At 32.4% G+C, this 17802-nt stretch overlaps 1 protein-coding gene across 3 annotated transcripts in view; it reads left to right on the top strand.

Annotated features, from left to right (window-relative positions):
* Window positions 1-17802, top strand: part of LOC129940048 (homeotic protein ultrabithorax-like) — a 215830-nt gene that overhangs the window by 161787 nt on the left and 36241 nt on the right. The window lies entirely within an intron of this gene.

Here is a 17802-nt window from a genome sequence, read left to right as displayed (position 1 = left end):
TTCAACATTCAGTACCATTTTGAGAAAGATCAAATTGACAGTATTTTTACAAAAAATAAAAACAATACCAAAACTTGGTCAAACTTGATTTTCGACTTAAATATCTTTTCAAAAATTAAAAATATTGGCTTCTAACTGATTTAATCTTGTAGAAAATATTGTTTTCGATATTCAGAAAAATTTTATAAGAATTTAACAGTCAATTCTTTCATAAAAATTAAAATCTACAAAAAAAAGTACCAAAAGTTGTTAAAAATTAATATTCGATACTCAAAATCTCTTTAAGAAATAAAAATATTGACTTCAAAATTCAATATTGTCCTTAAAAAAATCACATCTGTATTTGTTACATAAGAAATACAAATTTTCAGGAAATGCTATTAAAATTGGTAAAAAATGGTTTTCCTTTAAAAATCTCGTTAAGAAAATAGTTTTTGAAAGCAAACTATTTCATCATTATGCAAAATATTTTTGGTAATATTAAGTTTATCTTTTAGAAAAATTCAACGGACAACTTAAAAAAAAACACGAAAACCAACAAAACACTGATAAGAAATGGTTTTCGACTCATGTAGGTCTTATGAGAACAAAGAAATGCTTAGAAAGTGACTGATGACAATTCGATCTACAATTGTACACAATGTACAATGTACATATCCTGAATTTTTCAAACTTTTTAGTATTTGTTTGTATGTAGACAAACAACTTTTCTTAAAGAATTTATAATTTTAATCATGTACATAATGTATAAGTAAGCAACTTGTTTGTTTTTGCGGAAAAAAATCTCAAATAATACAGCGCCAAAAAGTTATTTGCCACCATAAAATCATATTTCATTTACAACTCATATCCTTGAGCTCTGAAAAATCTTCAAAAAATTCAACCAAAAAGTCTATAAGGGCCATATTATAAAAACAAAACAAACAACAACAAAAAATCAACATCATCATTATTTCAAGTCATGTGTAAGGCTTTGATGGAATACGGAAGTATTAACAGTTAAATTTATGAGCACTTATAAAATAAAACAATAAGAACACTCAAGCGAAACCAACAAAATATTTATATTCAAACAAAAAATAGACAAATAAAATTCATTATGATGTCAATATTTTTCAAGGATATTACGACTCTGATGGCGGAATTCTTTTTACATATTCATGTTCATCGCCCCCATCATAATGTCGTTTCATCGTACAGTCGTCGCCATTGCCATCGTCATCATCATTATATTATTGTAAGCTTTTTGTTGTTTTTTTTTTTGAATTTTTCAATCTGGAGAATCTACAACTGGGGGTCACCAAAAATGGCACATTTAAGTGCTTCGTCTAGGATATATGAATGAGCATTTAGTAGGACCACACATATTGATATGCGGTATTAAAAAGTAGAAGGAAAATAAAATGTTACAACAATATTCAACTGGATAATCGCATCCTGACCGCACACATTTCCTCCTTCAAAAAGTCGCACACTCCTTACATGTGAATTTCTATAGAAAAGATGAATAAGGCAAAAGAAAATCGAGCGAAACAAACATATATCCTTATGTATCTTTATAATATAGAAGACAAACAGAAGAGAAAAAAGCAAATCGTAGTGTTTTTTTTTTTCAAAACATATAAAAGGACGCAAAATAAGCTTTCATATCCTTTTGGTCCTTTTCATTTCACATTCTCACACCATTCATGTGTTTTTTTGCTTTGTTTTGATTGTTTGTTTTGGTTTGGTTTGTGGGGTCAGGTCAGGGATGCTAATGCCATCATATAGATTCTCGGACTTCCCATCCTCTCTCACTCACCCCCCCCCCCCAAACCCGTTTTAACAGAGCACGAAGCTAACAAACAAACAAACAAAAAATAAAAACGAAGTTCATGACAAATTTTGTTTCAGTCTTTCCTGCAATCAGCCCGGCCCATGGCCCATTGCCTCATCTATCACTGTTGTGCGGCCCCTCTTCCTCTCGTTTGCTGCTGCTCTCGAAAATGCATGAAACTTTTCGTTGCCAAATTGCTTTAGTTGTCATGAAATATTAGTTTGCCGCATATACACTAGGACCATGCAAAGCCATCCAGAGTCTTTACCATCTCCCTCGTCTCGTTGTACCTCTACCATTCGAGCCAGAAGAAGAAACAGCAGAAGCAGCAGCAGCAAGCGCATTGGCGGCACATCTAGCGACAGTTTAAAACGGAATGAGATTTTTGAGATATATTTTATAAGCGGGGTTATTTGTATATTTGCGGTCCTTATCCCGGTCATTCATATAGAACCAATAAAAGGACAGTATGAAAAACCATAGAAGACATCTTCAACACACAATGTATCTATATGATGTGAGTCTGCAATATAGGCAAGTCGAAGAGCCATAGTTGAAAGTTAAAAAAAAAATATAAAAAGAATAAAACTTGCAGAAATATTCCTTTCGGCCAGGCAAGGATTAAAGTACAAAATATAAGAATATGTGATGATATTTGTGTGTGTGTACTTTTTTTAGAAGTTTGTTGAAAGGCAATAAACCATCGATGGCTTAAAAATCTCTCATAGACCAAGACTCTGTCGACCTCCACCGCCGGTCGCACTACCTCTTACTTACCTTTTCAAAAACAAGCACTTTAGAAATACCTTTAGGAACTTTTAAACATAACTTTAAGATACATAGGTTTATATAAATGTATCTAAAACGGAATAGATAGAGATGAAAAAATCTTCTATACCTACCTACTGAATATATTAAAAGCATTCAATCTTTTTTTATGAGTATCTTCTCTCTCTCCATACTTTGGCTTTGGCTTTGGCTATGTGCAGTATTATTATTATTATTATTATTATTAAAATAATCGTACGAATGGAAAATAATACTTTATTCGTGTAATTTGTGATGGAAAATATTATTATATATTATGGCAAAAGAGTTGTGAAGGGGAGAAAGAGTTCAAAAACTTTAAATTATATTTAAACGATATTCTTCTTCGTCGAGGAGCGAAATGAAAACCCTTTAGGGATCTTGATTTTATTATATACTATACATTTTTGAATTAGTTAAAGAGTGTATTGTACATTGTATATGTAAAATGTTTCTGGGTTGTAATGATGGAATTACTATAATTTCTTAAATTGCAATTTTCCTCTTCAAGGTTTTTGTCATGGTTTTATATCCACTATAAGATATATCGTTAGTTGATGCGGAAAGATGGTATGGCTGATGATGTTTTTATATTGATTAAGGTCTTTTCTTCATAAGTGATGGAAGGGAACCTATAAAATGGTTGTTTTTAATATTAAATGTAATCAATGAAAGATCTAAACGTGAGGGCAAATTGAAAATTGGATTTTTAAGTAAATAAAATGGTTTGATCCATCATGTTCTTGGGGTAATCGATTGATCTTTTTTAAAGCAAAAACTCGATCGGATGATAAATATACTGTATAAAATAGTTAAATGATGTTGCAACAAATATTAATTATTTTTCTTTTAAGAGGATTTCACGTAGGTACCTATGTTAACGTCAACTGCCATAATAACAAAAATATATACGAATAGATTTCAATATCGAGAGGTTTCTAATTTTAATTAGTTTTAGTTAAATTAATTAGTTTTTATTAAAATTGTTTTGATAAAGTAAAAGTTTTAACTTTTGTGTAATGTTCTTTTTGTCGTTAAATTGCTTCCGAGAAAGAATTTAAATATAAGAAACCTTATCTTTTATTATGTGACTTAATACAATTATTATTTTTAGATGATATTTCTACAAATTTTAAAACGAACTCGATAGTGTTTGAGTTTTATTAACTTCTTATTACTAACGTATAAGAAATAAAAACTTTTAAAAAATACTACTACTAGAATAGGAAAAAATCGACTTTCGACTAAAAATATCGTTAGCAAAAATTGATTCTAAATCAAACTCTTTCATTATATGCAAAATATTGTTAAAAATTTTAAAATTTGTAAGAAAAAATCAACTGACTTCTTTTTTAACAAAACACGAAAACATACAAACTTTTAAACAGGACAAATCGACAGACGGAATGGGAAGTTATCAGTGTGGAACGCATCCCAGCCTCTATTTTTTTAATTTTATGAGTTCTTTCAGTCACATCCCTACAATAAGATACAACTTCAAAATTATTAAAATTCATCATCAACCATTAAAAGTTTTTAGCTATGAAAGCAATAAATCATCTTAATGCCTTAAAAAATCAAACATGGCAACCGTTGCTAGAAGGAGGAGCCAGATCAGCTGCTTGAATATTCAAAGAGAGAAAGTTAAGTTCCCATTTTAAAGATGGCGTTAAGGCGTGGAAAAAGCTATGAAATCAACATTTGTATGTTTTTAAAAATTGAGTTTATTTATTTAAACAAAAAATATTAAAGGTATGACTTGTTTGTTTAAAATTACAAGAACTTTCCGTAAACTGATTTTTTTTAAATTCATAAGCAAATATTAAATTTCTCATATCTGTCTTTTTTTACCTATTCTCCTAAGAATAATTGTTTAGAAAATGTTTCGGTTTGAAACTCTTATCTAAGAACTTCATCATTACTGGCGACAAATTTTTAACGATTTAGTAAAATAATTTGGAAATTTTTAATAGTTGTAACATTTTCCACCTCTGAAAATTTGTCTAAGACTAAAATCTCAAGATAACTCCTTTAACTTTTAGTTAGTTCCTAGGTACCTAGGTTTATTCTCAAGTTTTAGGTTAGTTTATTGTATTTGTTTTATTATTTTATGTTATTATTTATTTTTAAATTGTAAGTTTTTGTTCATATACAATTCCACATATTTTTGTAAATAAAATAAATTTTTTTTCTGCCACTAAAACAATACTTCTTCAATCTAATTTGTTGTCCAAAATTCAAATCAGATTTTTCAAAATATACCTTTCTGAAAATACGAAGGAAAAATATATAATACGCTGTTTTTAAGGTTGGGCTAAATAGGCAATCTTCTTACAAAGCTTAAATCTGAATCTTCTAGATTTTTTTATAATAAGCGCACACTCAAGGGGATAATACTATCCTTATTATGTAGACACAGTGTGAGCACTAGGAAAGGGTGAGAGGGGTTGAAAGGAAGTGCCGGTGCACATTGGGTTTGAATTCCTGAATATTGCAATAGCTGGGAAAGACAGTGTGGCAAGGCATTCCACATTCACATAGTACGGCTAAAGAACGAATCTCTGTACATGACAGTACGACCGGAGTTGGGCTGGAGGGTATATTGATGAGCATTCCTAGAAGCACGATTATTACGGTTGAACTTTTTAAGGGGAGGAATGCAACTTTCTATTTCTCTAGAGAATAAACCATTAAAATAATGGTAAAAGAGGGTGAGACAAGAAACATTTCGAAGACGCGATGTTCAAGCTACGTAAATGCTCTTATTATGGTACTATCACCAATCTCTAGGTTCAATACTGTTGAAGAGGCTTAAGCCCAGGTATAGGAGTTATACCTAAGCTTTGGACGTATATAAGTCTTGTAGATAACAGCCAGATCAGAGTGGGAGAAAACCTTCTCGCATCGCTTTAGGGAACCCAAATACTTGCGGCATTTTTTGCGACATCTCGTATGTGATCGTTCCACAGAAAGTGGTTGGTTATACACATACCGAGAATATCGAGATGTTCACCTCGATGCAAGTGAAATCCATGGATAATGGCAAGGGGGTATATCTCGCTTTAGCTATACAAGACAGCATTGGGTTTTCGAAGCATTAAATTCCACTCGGTTTCTTATTCCCCATTGAAGAATGCTGTTTAGGTCGGAACTTAATCAGATTATCATATTTTGTCGTTGCAGTTCCACATCTAAAGAAGAGGGATGTGAATCTAAAAACTAATATGAAAAGCTAAGAGCACTATCGACAGCACAACAATTTATTGGATTAGAAGTTGCAAAGATGAGATTATTAATAAAAATGATAAAGAGTGTTGGAGATAGAACAGGGCCCTGTGGCACACCAGCATTTATTTTGTGGTTTTCAGACTTACAGCCATAAGAGAGTTTAAATCTTTTCCATTTGTTATGAGACGTCTTCATTAGATAGAATCAAGTTTGAAGTTTTGAAAAACTTTAAATTCCTTTTTTATTTTCAATAATTAGTTTTGTAGTACCCGTGGCATGATGGTTAGTGCGTTGGACTGTTATGAAAGGGGTCTTGGGTTCAATCCCTGCCTGTGCCACCTTATTATAAAAACAACAAAATAATTTTCGCGGGTACTGCCTCTTGCGAGGAATTGACAAATCCTTCAAGAGTAATTCTTGTCATCAAAAAGTGCTTTCTCAAATTGGCCGTTCGGATTCGGAATAAAATTGTTGGTCCCTTCCATTCCTGACAACAGTAGGTAATCGCACACAGGAATGGTTGAGAGTTGTAAGTCACTAGGCCCTGGTTTCCAACAGACTGTTACGCCACCAAATTTAATTTAATTTAATTTAATTCGTTTTGGTGTTTATTCTAAATCCACGAAGGAACTAAGTGTTCGAAAATCTATAAATACCTTTTTTCAACAATATTTGTATATACCTACTGTTAAATATTTTTTATTTTTAAAATTCGGTTTGCAAGCTAAATACCCATGTTAACTCTGCTCATTATTTTACAATACAACAGAACTCAAAAAGCTTATTTTGAATGCATTTAAAAAATAGTTTTTTACATACAAAATACAATTTAATGGAAAAAACGACAAAAGCATATTAAAAAAAATTGTATTTGTTTAAAAAAAAAAAAAAACATACAAATAAAAACATTAAATATAAAATTAAACTAAAACCATTGTTTTTCTAATTGGTTAAGTTGTAAAAAGCCAAATATTCTTAACTAATGTTCATACATGTATCGACAAAAACCCATTTTTAAAAGATATAAAAAACTCTCTTTCGTCACAATATTACAAAGATCACTATCTGATCTAAGTTTGTATGTTATCTAGAAGCTAGATAGCTATTTGAAAGTATAACTATCTACTTGCCCTAAATCAATCATTATCTTTAACAAGAATCTCTTACATACGTAAATGTAGTTAAATATGCATCTTTCATTATAATATCCAACTGAGTTGGCATTCCTTTTCATTCCAGTAGTTTAAGCCGGTTTCTGAATATTTATATATTACATTTTATGCATATTATATATTCAAGCTTCGTATATTTAAATATTTGATTGCCCTTTTAATGTTAATAATTATTCTTTCTTAACATAAAAGAATCATTAAATATTATATTTTTATATAAATCAAATGTTAAGGCAACGATTTTATAAGCCAAAACTTCAACTTTTAACCAATCATTTATCAAATGAAATTATACTCCCCCATTTTAATAAATAAATTCGAATTTTGTTTCTGTCCACTCATCATAAACATTAACAATAATTACTTATATACCATCACGCATTGTGGTCATCTTTGCATACATTCTAAATTATAGAAAAGAAAAATAAAAATGTACCCATTTATATAACAAAGACCCTAATTAAGCAATTAACTCCTGAATTTACATTATAAATTTTCTTGAAAAATACAGTTTTTTTTCTTGTTTTTGGTGCGTCCATGATTAATACACCCAAAGCTTTAATACCTTGCCTACATATTTTATGCACGCACCATAGCATAGTCTTTCTCATAGCACTCTGCACCGCACCATGGCGAGAGAGTTTAACAAATTATAGAAAATCCCCTGCAGCTAATTTGATATTTTTGAGATATTCCTTCGTTTTATATACATTTTTTTTTGGAATTATATTTTGTTGGTTGGTGTATGATGGGTTTCAAAAGTATACCTACCCGGATATCTTTGTGCGTTCTTTATCCTTTAAATTTAAATTAGATCGTTCATCATTAGGTATTATTTTATCTAGGCTGCAACCAGCCATAGCCAAAGCACACAGTTCAGCAATGCAGAGCAGAGCTAACCTGAAAAATAGACGCACCACCAGACAGACAAAGTCTGATGACGATGACGATGACTACGACGACTATGGCAACCATCCTCATCGTCATCATCGTAGTCGTCCTCGCAGCCAAACAGCAAACTTCACGCCTAAGGGTGTCGTCATCAATTATTCAGTTTTGGTTGGTATTATATGCGCCGCCTAAGGCTCTTACTGCATAAACATAATAAAATGGAATAACACAAGAGGGAAGAGGCATCCTCATAATCATCACCATCATCATCGTCGTCGTCATGACCATGAGTATAAGGTACAAGTACTGCAATGATAGGGTTTTAGCTTGAGAGTCAATGGTCAGGTTTTTGGTATATGTATAAGGTATAATGGCTCATACCTATTCCTAGTTCAATTAAAACAACCATGGTAGGAAAAGATTTACCAATGCCTAGGTTTTTGTTTATATTTTTTTGAAGGCTAGGTATAAATATCATACTTTATATTTTTTATATTTTTTGAAAGAAAATGAAGAAATATTGAATTCATGGACAATGAGATTTCAAGATCGGGCTTTTACCAATTTCTGGATTAGGTGAAAGATCATGATTTTAATAAAACTCTATTTCAAGCTGAAGCTAGTTTCCAATTAATTAAAATCAGTTAAAATTTTGAAGGAAGTTTCAATACAGAATGTATGTAATTAACAGTTATGGTAGCAGAACAATATTCTTTTCATGAAATTTTCTATGACCAATTAGATTATTTTCGATTAAACGTCTCCAGACCTTCAAGATGTTGATAGTGCAGTATTGACACATCCGTTTCATTTCACGACACCTGAAAAAAAAAGAAGTATAAAGGTTATTAAACACAAGATTTTGGAACCCAACTTCGAGAAATATCACTTTGCTTGTTAAATTGTAATTGCTTATATAGTTTTTGGCACCAAATTCTTGAAATTAAACGTCGCGTAGTCTACAATATTGTCCATTTCCGGCAATGCAAAATCTCTATTTATAGCTCGACAGCACAATTTATTCTACGTAAAAGTTGCACTATCTCCAATAAAATAAGCAAGGACCAACCAAAACGCCCATACCAAAAAGCGAATCAATCACAAGTAAAGCTTTACAAATTAAGAGTGTTTTTAACAGTCAATTTTGATTTCTTCCAGGACTAAACCAAAACTTATTTTTCAATGAAAATGCGGAACCTGCATTGATGACGCATTTCAGGGACACAATCGATTAAAATAAGACAATTCTTCTGATCGAACGTCTTTAGTTCTTAGTTATAAAAACTGAATTAAAAAGACCTTAAGACTTGCTTTTGTACGATGTTAGGTCGTTTGTAGACAATTGTCGTAGAAAATTCGACTAAACTATCATATCTTCAATCCACACAGTTTTGATTCCTTAAATTTCTAGAATTTCAAATCAACTTCAGTATTTAAAACCGAGAAAAAGCTCAATGATTTTAGTAATACTGTAGATCTTATTTGTCAGATGTCAAAATATGACAGCTGCTATTGAAGCACGCTATTTAAATTAATAGTTGGTCTTGGGTTCGATCTCTGTCTGTGACATATAAAGTTTTTTCCCGGATACTGCCTCTTACGAGGGATTGACAATTCCTCTAAGAGTGATTCTTGTCATAAAAAGAGCTTTTTCAAATAACCCGTTCGGTTTCGGTTTTTAACTGTAGGTCCCTTCCATCCCTGACAACATTACTCGGACACAGGAATGGTTGATAATTGTAAGTTACCAGACCATAGTTCCCAACGGACTGTTGCGCCACCTAATTTATTTATTTTATCTAAAATAATACCCGTTCTTGGAAAACCGTTTACAACCAATTTCATAAACCAATATTCTCAAAATTTTGTATTTGACGTGTTTGCCCAACTAATCATATTTTCCGAACCATGTTAAACATTTTTAAAGTTTTCGCTAAGGTAAGTTACAGTAGGTATAAACTTTTCATATATAAGCTTATGAGAAATATTTTTCTTAAGAATTTCTAAAAAAAACTGTTACAAGTGGAAGTTGAAAATGAACAATTTTCCAACATATCTTCCATAAATTCCAAACGTGCTACATGCAAATATATGCTCTGTCTAAGGTATTTGTATATTTAAATGCTTCCCTAGGTACGAATAACTTCAGATGGTAGGGAGAGAATATCACGCATGCTTGTTGCTCCATATAGAGCTAACATTCTTCTTTATATTTTATATATGAATCGTAATAAATCATATTTACTACAAAAAAAAAGTACAAGAAATATAAAAGAATTATACCGCATTTTTCTCGCCATATTTATATCACAAAGTCAACCCGCATTGCTGCTGGGGTGTCTGTATCTCTATACAAAGATGTATTTGAGAATCCTTTTGCAATTGCTATATGTGTGGTATAAGTATCTGTTATATAAGTACATAAAATATGGTGCAACGTCTTCCACCAAAACATACGTATCTTATACGTTATATATTTCAATTCGAAATGGCAATAAAATCCCTTCTTTCGTAGAAAATACGTGACCAATGTCTTTTATTTCGATTTTGTATTCCTTGAACGGCCGGAATGCTGCATTGCACACACCAAAACAAAGAAAAACTCGAGAATCCAAAAAGAAGCATATCATATAAAATGGGGGATGCGGTGTATAAGATGATTTAACTTGCATCCATAACTACACACATGGTGTTGGTATGATAGGGTGTACTCATACTCTCTATTGTTCAACCCTAATTTACCCAGAAAATAACAAAAGTCATGTGTATCGTATCGAATATATAAATCTAATTCCAATTCTATAATGTTATGCCAATTAATCATGTTTTCTTGTGCCATAAGTTAATCCAACCACAGTATATAAAAAGTTCAATCTTAATACCTTTAGTTCGTCCTTTAAAGAAGCTATCAGTATAAAACTTTCAACTTATTCCTTGTTTCAATGATTCACACATTTTAACGCCTTTTTTATTCCCAAACTCAAACACAACAAAAAAGGACAAAACTCTCACTTTATAATGTCATAAAAATCCAATAACATGCTTTAAAATATTTAAATCGGTTATAACACTGTCTTTTTTTTATACGGCGGTGTTTCAAAATGAGGGAGAAATATTTTACTTATGGAATATACAAATGCGGTAAAACGGTTTCTTCTACAGATAATTCCTGAACCAATACCCAAGAAACAAGTCATACGCCCTTCGATTTTGAATTTCGATATAGGGTTTATATTTTTATGCTGGATGCTTCTGCTGCTGCTGACGATGATGATGACGTGCTGTGACCACTTTATGAAGAGATTTACATTTTAAATGATTTCAACGCCACCACCACCGCAGGCGGAATCGAGTAGAGATATAAAATGTATCTCTTCAAATGAATGAATGTATATTTAGGTTTCTTAATATTCATATGATATGAATATGGTTTCTATGGTTTATTTAGTTATAAGAAGAAAAATGTAGATGTTTTCTTTATGAGCGAGGGCAGCTGTGGTTTGTACCGACCGACCGACGCACGAAGACATGCTACCACAAAAAGGAACAATCAATCGTTGTTCAATAAAAATGTTTTGTAGATAATTATTATATCCATCCGATATTTTTTCGGAGAATCCTTTTTCCCTTTAATTGGGGTGATTTATCCTTGGAGAGATCATATCATTAGTTGATCATTCTATCAGTTCTTATTTTAGAGTCTGGTCAAATGGACACTCTTAGCTTATGATTAGATTCATATATAACTTATGTCAATACTTTGGAATGATCTTTCACTGACATTTAAAACATTTATTATTTTTAATTATTTAACCTAGTGCCTCTAAAACATAACCTATCAAAATAAAAAGAAGAATATTCTAACACAAAAATATTCGAAACAGTGAGAAAAATGTGTGGGTCTAATTTAGTTAAAGTCCAGTCTTTGAAATTCTCGAACTTTTAACTCAAACACATTCAGAAAAAGCAGAAGAACGGATATTAGATTCAATTTGGAAAGAATCGCTTGAAACAAAGGTAGTATTTTGCTCTTCCTAAAAAGTGTTGAATAAATCCACAGTGATATCAGTTGCCACATATTTTTCTAAGCATTTTCTAAGCTTGTTGTCCTCTTATGTTGTGGACAATTAAAGTTTGGCGGATAAACTTGTAGATTATAAAATTTGTGAAGTACAAAATTATAAAGTTAATCATATTTCGAATTTTGTAAGTTGCATGCGTTGCTTATTAGGTTACCGTAGTTAACGCTACAACCGTCGTCGTCATCACCATGAGTATAAGGAAGAAGTACTGCAATGATAGGGTTTTACCTTGAGAGTCAATGTTCAGGTTTTGGTATAGGTATAAGGTATAATGGTCAGGCTCATACCTATACCTAGTTCAATTAAAACAACCGTGGTAGGAAAAGATTAACCACTGGCTAGTTTTTTGTTTATATTTTTTTAAAGGCTAGGTATGAATATCATCCATTTTTTGAATGAAGATGCAGAAATTTTGAATTCTTAGACAATGAGATTTCAAGATCGGGCTTTTACCTATTTCTGGATTAGGTAAAAGATCATGATTTTAATAAAACTCTTTTTCAAGCTGAAGCTAGTTTCCAATTAATTAGAGTCAGTTAAAATTTTGAAGGTGGTTTCAATACAAAATGTATGTCATTATAACAGCTATGGTAGCAGAACCATGGCCTTTTCATGAAATTTTCCATGACCAATTCGAATATTTTCGGTTAAACGTCTCCAAACCTTCAAGAAGTTGATAGTGCAACATTGACATATCCCTTTTATTTCACGAGACCTGAAAAAGAGAAGTATAAAGGCTATAAATCACAAGATATTGGGAGCCAACTTCGATAAATATCATTCTGAGAAGACTTTTTTCTTGTTAAATTGCAATTGCTTAGTTTCTTGCGCAATCTTGTTGAAATAACACGTCGAGTTGTCTTCAATATTGTCTATTTCCGGCCATACAAAATCTCTATTTATAGCTCGACAGCACAATCTATTCTATCTATTCATGTCAGCTGCATGTGTTGCTTATTAGTTTACCGTAGTTAACGCTACAACCGTAATGTCCGCAAAGAAACGCAGTTTATTGTTTATTGAAAGTTTGGTGGCTTTATCAACACATTCTTTAGCAGCTTTAATTTCACATCTAAATTCCATTTTTTTAATAATATTGCGTTCTATTTATTGGTTTCAAAGAATTAAAACACAAACTGGCATAGAAATAATTGAACTTCTCGACGATTCATACTTTAATGTTAGGATGATTCACATAGTTTAGTAACTTTGTTCTTAACAAATTGTACCGCAAAGGTTTTTTTTTTTAATCTAGCATCTCCAGCAGCTGTTAAAAAGTAATTCCCTAAAAAAGTAAAAAAAAAACATTCTATAATAATTGAGAATCATTATGAGCTGAGCATTACTCTGCGGTCACAGCTTCAAGAGATACCTGGATATGGATACAATCAGCTGTTGGGAATCCACGACATCCCTTTAGCAAAAATTAAAAAACAACGGTTTTCATTCTATACCAGCCTACCTTACCTACGTATGTACCTACGTAAGTTAAGAGTTTCGTCTCACTTCATTAGAGATTTAAATTGAAAAGCATAAAACGCCATGCAACAAGCATCCATTAACCAAGAGACACCACTTAAACTCAAACAAAACAACATGTTGCTTGTTGTGTGCAGAGATAAAAATACAGTTATAATAATGGTTGCAGAAAATACAAAAACTCTCCCACTATTTTGTTTTCTTGTTCTAAACCGGAGTACCTTCAAAACAGCAACAACTATATCCCTACCTATAATATTTTCTTTCCACTCTGATTTCCATCTCTTTTTTTCTAATTTTGTCAGTACCTTTACTGCCCTGAGTTTCCATAATATTGCACACATATATTAACTACTAACATAATACTTATACACCCATTCACTTTCCCGTTGGCACTTATATCGTATTCAAACGACGTTTATTGGTTCCGTCTACCATTTTTTAACTGGTGATCGGTCGGAAGCCATTAAAATCACCATTATTGTTCTTTGTTATGTTTGCCGTTCTCATTAAAGTAGGTAAGGTATATGCATATGCGTGTGTGTTGTTTTGTGTTGTGTGTGTTTTCTGTAATGGCCGGTCGTTCATTGTCGTCGTCGCGCGTCGGTCGGTGGTTAGAAAAGAAGAAGAAAAGATCATCGGTCATGCGTTAATGTTTGAGTGTCAGCGTTGCCGCAAACAAAAATCTAAGTTAGAATATTTTTTGGTTGCCATTGGGAGAAATTTGGCGCCACATATTTTACATTAAACAAGTCTTCAAAATATTAAACTTCAATTGATTCAAATCTGTACATTTTCTTTTCATTTATTTAATGCATTTCAAATCACTGATGTATGAAATTTGTTAAATTCCTACGAATCTTATAATTTTTATGTTTGTCTGAATTTATTCTGTAATTTAATAACTTCACCAATATCACAATCCCTTTCCTAGAAATTCTGTAGTTCTTAACGTCAGATTGATTTTTTTTTAAAAGCAACTAAATAAGTTTAGGAATTTCATTGAATTTTATTAATTGGTCAAATGAACAACAATCTGTCTAAAATTAGAAGTTCAAAAACTCGTAAAGCTGTTTGTAAATGTTCTTGTAAACTTGCTTAAGTATTTGTAAGCAACTGCAAAATTGTGTATACTTGTTTTTAGGGAATTTCAAGAACATTGAATTGTTGTATGTATTCATATGAGGATTTAAAGGCCATTATAAGGGCCAAATGGCTAAATATGGAACTTATGGCAACGCCGCACATGTCCACATGTCCATTAAAGTTTTTGGATTTTATAACAACAATATAATGCCCCAAGGAGAGAATATTTTTGCGACTCATTTTCTGTTTCCTTTTCATCTGAACTGATTCATTACAAAATTTATACCAATACCTCTATAGACCGCTGATAGTCGAAGCTTAATGATATGCACAAATAATGGCCCATTTTCAAAGATTCATGTGATGAGTTTTCTATAGAGGTTGGTATGGGTTGTGTGCGTCAATATTATAAACGGTTATATTATATGGTGTCCCCGGGAGCTTAGAAATAAAATTTGAATTTTTGGCAACCACAAGTCCACAACCTGTGTGGTCGGCAAAAGTTTAAAAATCAAAGCATTTAAGGCAAAATAGGTAACGTTGAAAGGAGCTCTGATCGAGTGTGCGGATGTATTATGAATTGATTATTTGATGAGATTGACAAACAGGTTACTTAGTTATGCCTATTAAATTTTTTAAAATAGATAATTAAATAACTATTAATGATAATGATAATTTAATTCTGTTTTAATTAAGAGAATTTATGGAGTGACTTTGAAAACTTTGTAATATACTTGAAAATTCCTAAACAGACCTAGACATACAAATAGTTAAATATTTTTTCACAAATCAATTTGATCGTAGATGATCTTGAATCAATTTCTTAATTTTGTGGAATTTATTAAAGTTGTTGGGCAACTAATTATGAATTGATCGAGAGATGTTAAATGTAGGTAATTTTTAAAACCAGAATATGTGTAAGTACTGTGGATCATTTCAAAGTTTATCAGAGTTTGATTTGAGTTAATGTTTCACGCACTAACTTCTTTGTCATAGAAGACAGTTTTTATCTTCAAAAAAAATACATAATAACCTCAAATTTAAAAATAATTCATGATCATTTCGTAATTTTTAAGATTTTTGTCCTTGCTATTAAATCTTCAAGATCTTCAATTGATTTTATAGCACTGACATAACCTTTTACGGGGCCTAAAAAAGGCTAAGGCTATAACTCTTAAGATTTCAGTTGCCAATTGTGATAAGCTTTTGCGAGAAATAACAGTCTTGTTTCAAAACAGCGAAATGTGATTGCAGGCATGGTTTTTGATTGTTGAATCTTAAAAAATATAACCGCGACAAAAATGGCACCTTCCCAAAAAGAAGGCTGTTTGTACTAAAAACTCTTATTTAGAGAGCCTATTTCTTAGCTAATGGATTTTTAATTTGGAAACAGAAAAGGAAGTATTCAAACCAACACCGCAGGCAATAAACTTAAACTTGCATCCTCTCATTAAAGCCAATAATTTTCTAATCTTTGTCAGGACGTCATCACAATCAACAAATAAAACTTGAGACTCTTTGAAAATACAGTACAATATACCAAGTTCATTGTTGTAGGTTTTCCAACTTTATAATTCATTTCCTGAATATTCATTGTTTGTCGCCACACATGAAAAATTATTTACTGGCCAGCTGACTTCGTCGCTCTTCTGTATAGTCCTCAAACTCTAAAGTAAATTATAATCCAAAACTCATGCTTTGGGAATAGTACTACTTATATTCTCAATAGGCCAACATCGCTCGACGAGCGACGTTAGAAAATACAAAAAAAAAATGAAAAGACCAACAAACCAAAAAATAAACCAACTTACACCCTTGCCCCATGCCACTCACTCCTCGTTCCTAGTTCTTTTTTGAATATGTGTGCAGTGAATCATTTAACAATAAAATTTTGCTACCGCATATATGTGGAGATATAGATAAGCGCTGATATTTATAGATGCAGCAAACTGCACAACTCCTTTTCGGCTCGACTCGGCTGGGCCTTCTCCTCGTGCTCACATATCCCCCTCATATCTAACCCTTGATTTCGTGTAGCCATATAGCCAAGTATCAAAGCAGCAAACATGAGTGCAAACCAAAAACAACAACAACAACTTCCAGCCGTTGCTGCTGCAGTATATCTACACAATATAGCCCCAACAACATCAGCCTATAGATACTTTGCAATATATTCATGCAGATTTTAGTGGAAGCCTTTATGCGAGAATTTATAGACACCGAAGCCCAGCATCACATCATATGTATATAAACATATCTACATGGCTATATATTTAGATACAAAGCACCAAGCAGGCGGCAGGCGAGCAAGTCGGCAAACAGGCAAGCAGACAGCGCCATCCAGAGGCGGCGGTCCAGTATGTGGTACAGCCAGAGAGTCAGGGCCTAGCCACTGCTCTGGCATCATATATCTCTCACTCCTCGATGGAACACACTGCATATTAAGTTATTGTATATTAGGTGTTAAATCAGATAAATTTTCGCATAATACCGCATACAGCACTTGGATTTGCAAGATTAACGTTTTCTCTCGCCATTTTGCTGCTGCCATCATAGAACCAAAACCCATAGCATAAACTCTTCCCTTGCCTCGTTTTTTGCACCCTTCCTAGCTCCAACCATCCAGAGCGCACTCCAAACTCAGACCCGGGTGTTATATTATATGCCATTATGAAATATATCTATGCCCCAGCCCCATAGATATACTATATACATACATGCATATGCGGACACACAGATTGCAGCATGCAGGCAGACAGGCTTCAGAGTATTCATATTCATACATTTATTCTATGATGCCAGAGGTGCATATCCTAATGTAGTTCGAGTTCATTGCAAAATTTCGTTTGTTCTTCTTCTCGACATGAATATGGAAGGTTTTTGGAATCTCCCTCTGCCTCATATATACAACACACTGCATCATCAACAGTGAATTGCATATACACTGAGTTGAGTATATTGCGCCCTTTTTGGGTTAAAGGGATTTCATTCTGGGCGCATCAGAACGTTTATCATTTTGTGTGTCTGTGTATTTCGTGCGAACTCATATTTTCGAGGTGACTATACAACCTCTATAACCTACCTTTATAAGGCTCCGCTCTAACTCCGATGATGCTTGGGATGCAGCATAATACTGAAGAAGTGAAGATGCATCTAACCTCCTAGATAGATATATTCTTCTTCTTCGCAATAGATGAACATGTCCAAAATATAATACTCTTGTATTTAATATTCCGATCTT

Source organism: Eupeodes corollae, chromosome 1 (genome assembly GCF_945859685.1).
Source record: "Eupeodes corollae chromosome 1, idEupCoro1.1, whole genome shotgun sequence".
NCBI lineage: Eukaryota > Metazoa > Arthropoda > Insecta > Diptera > Syrphidae > Eupeodes > Eupeodes corollae.
This window is presented reverse-complemented; position numbering and strand designations above follow the sequence as displayed.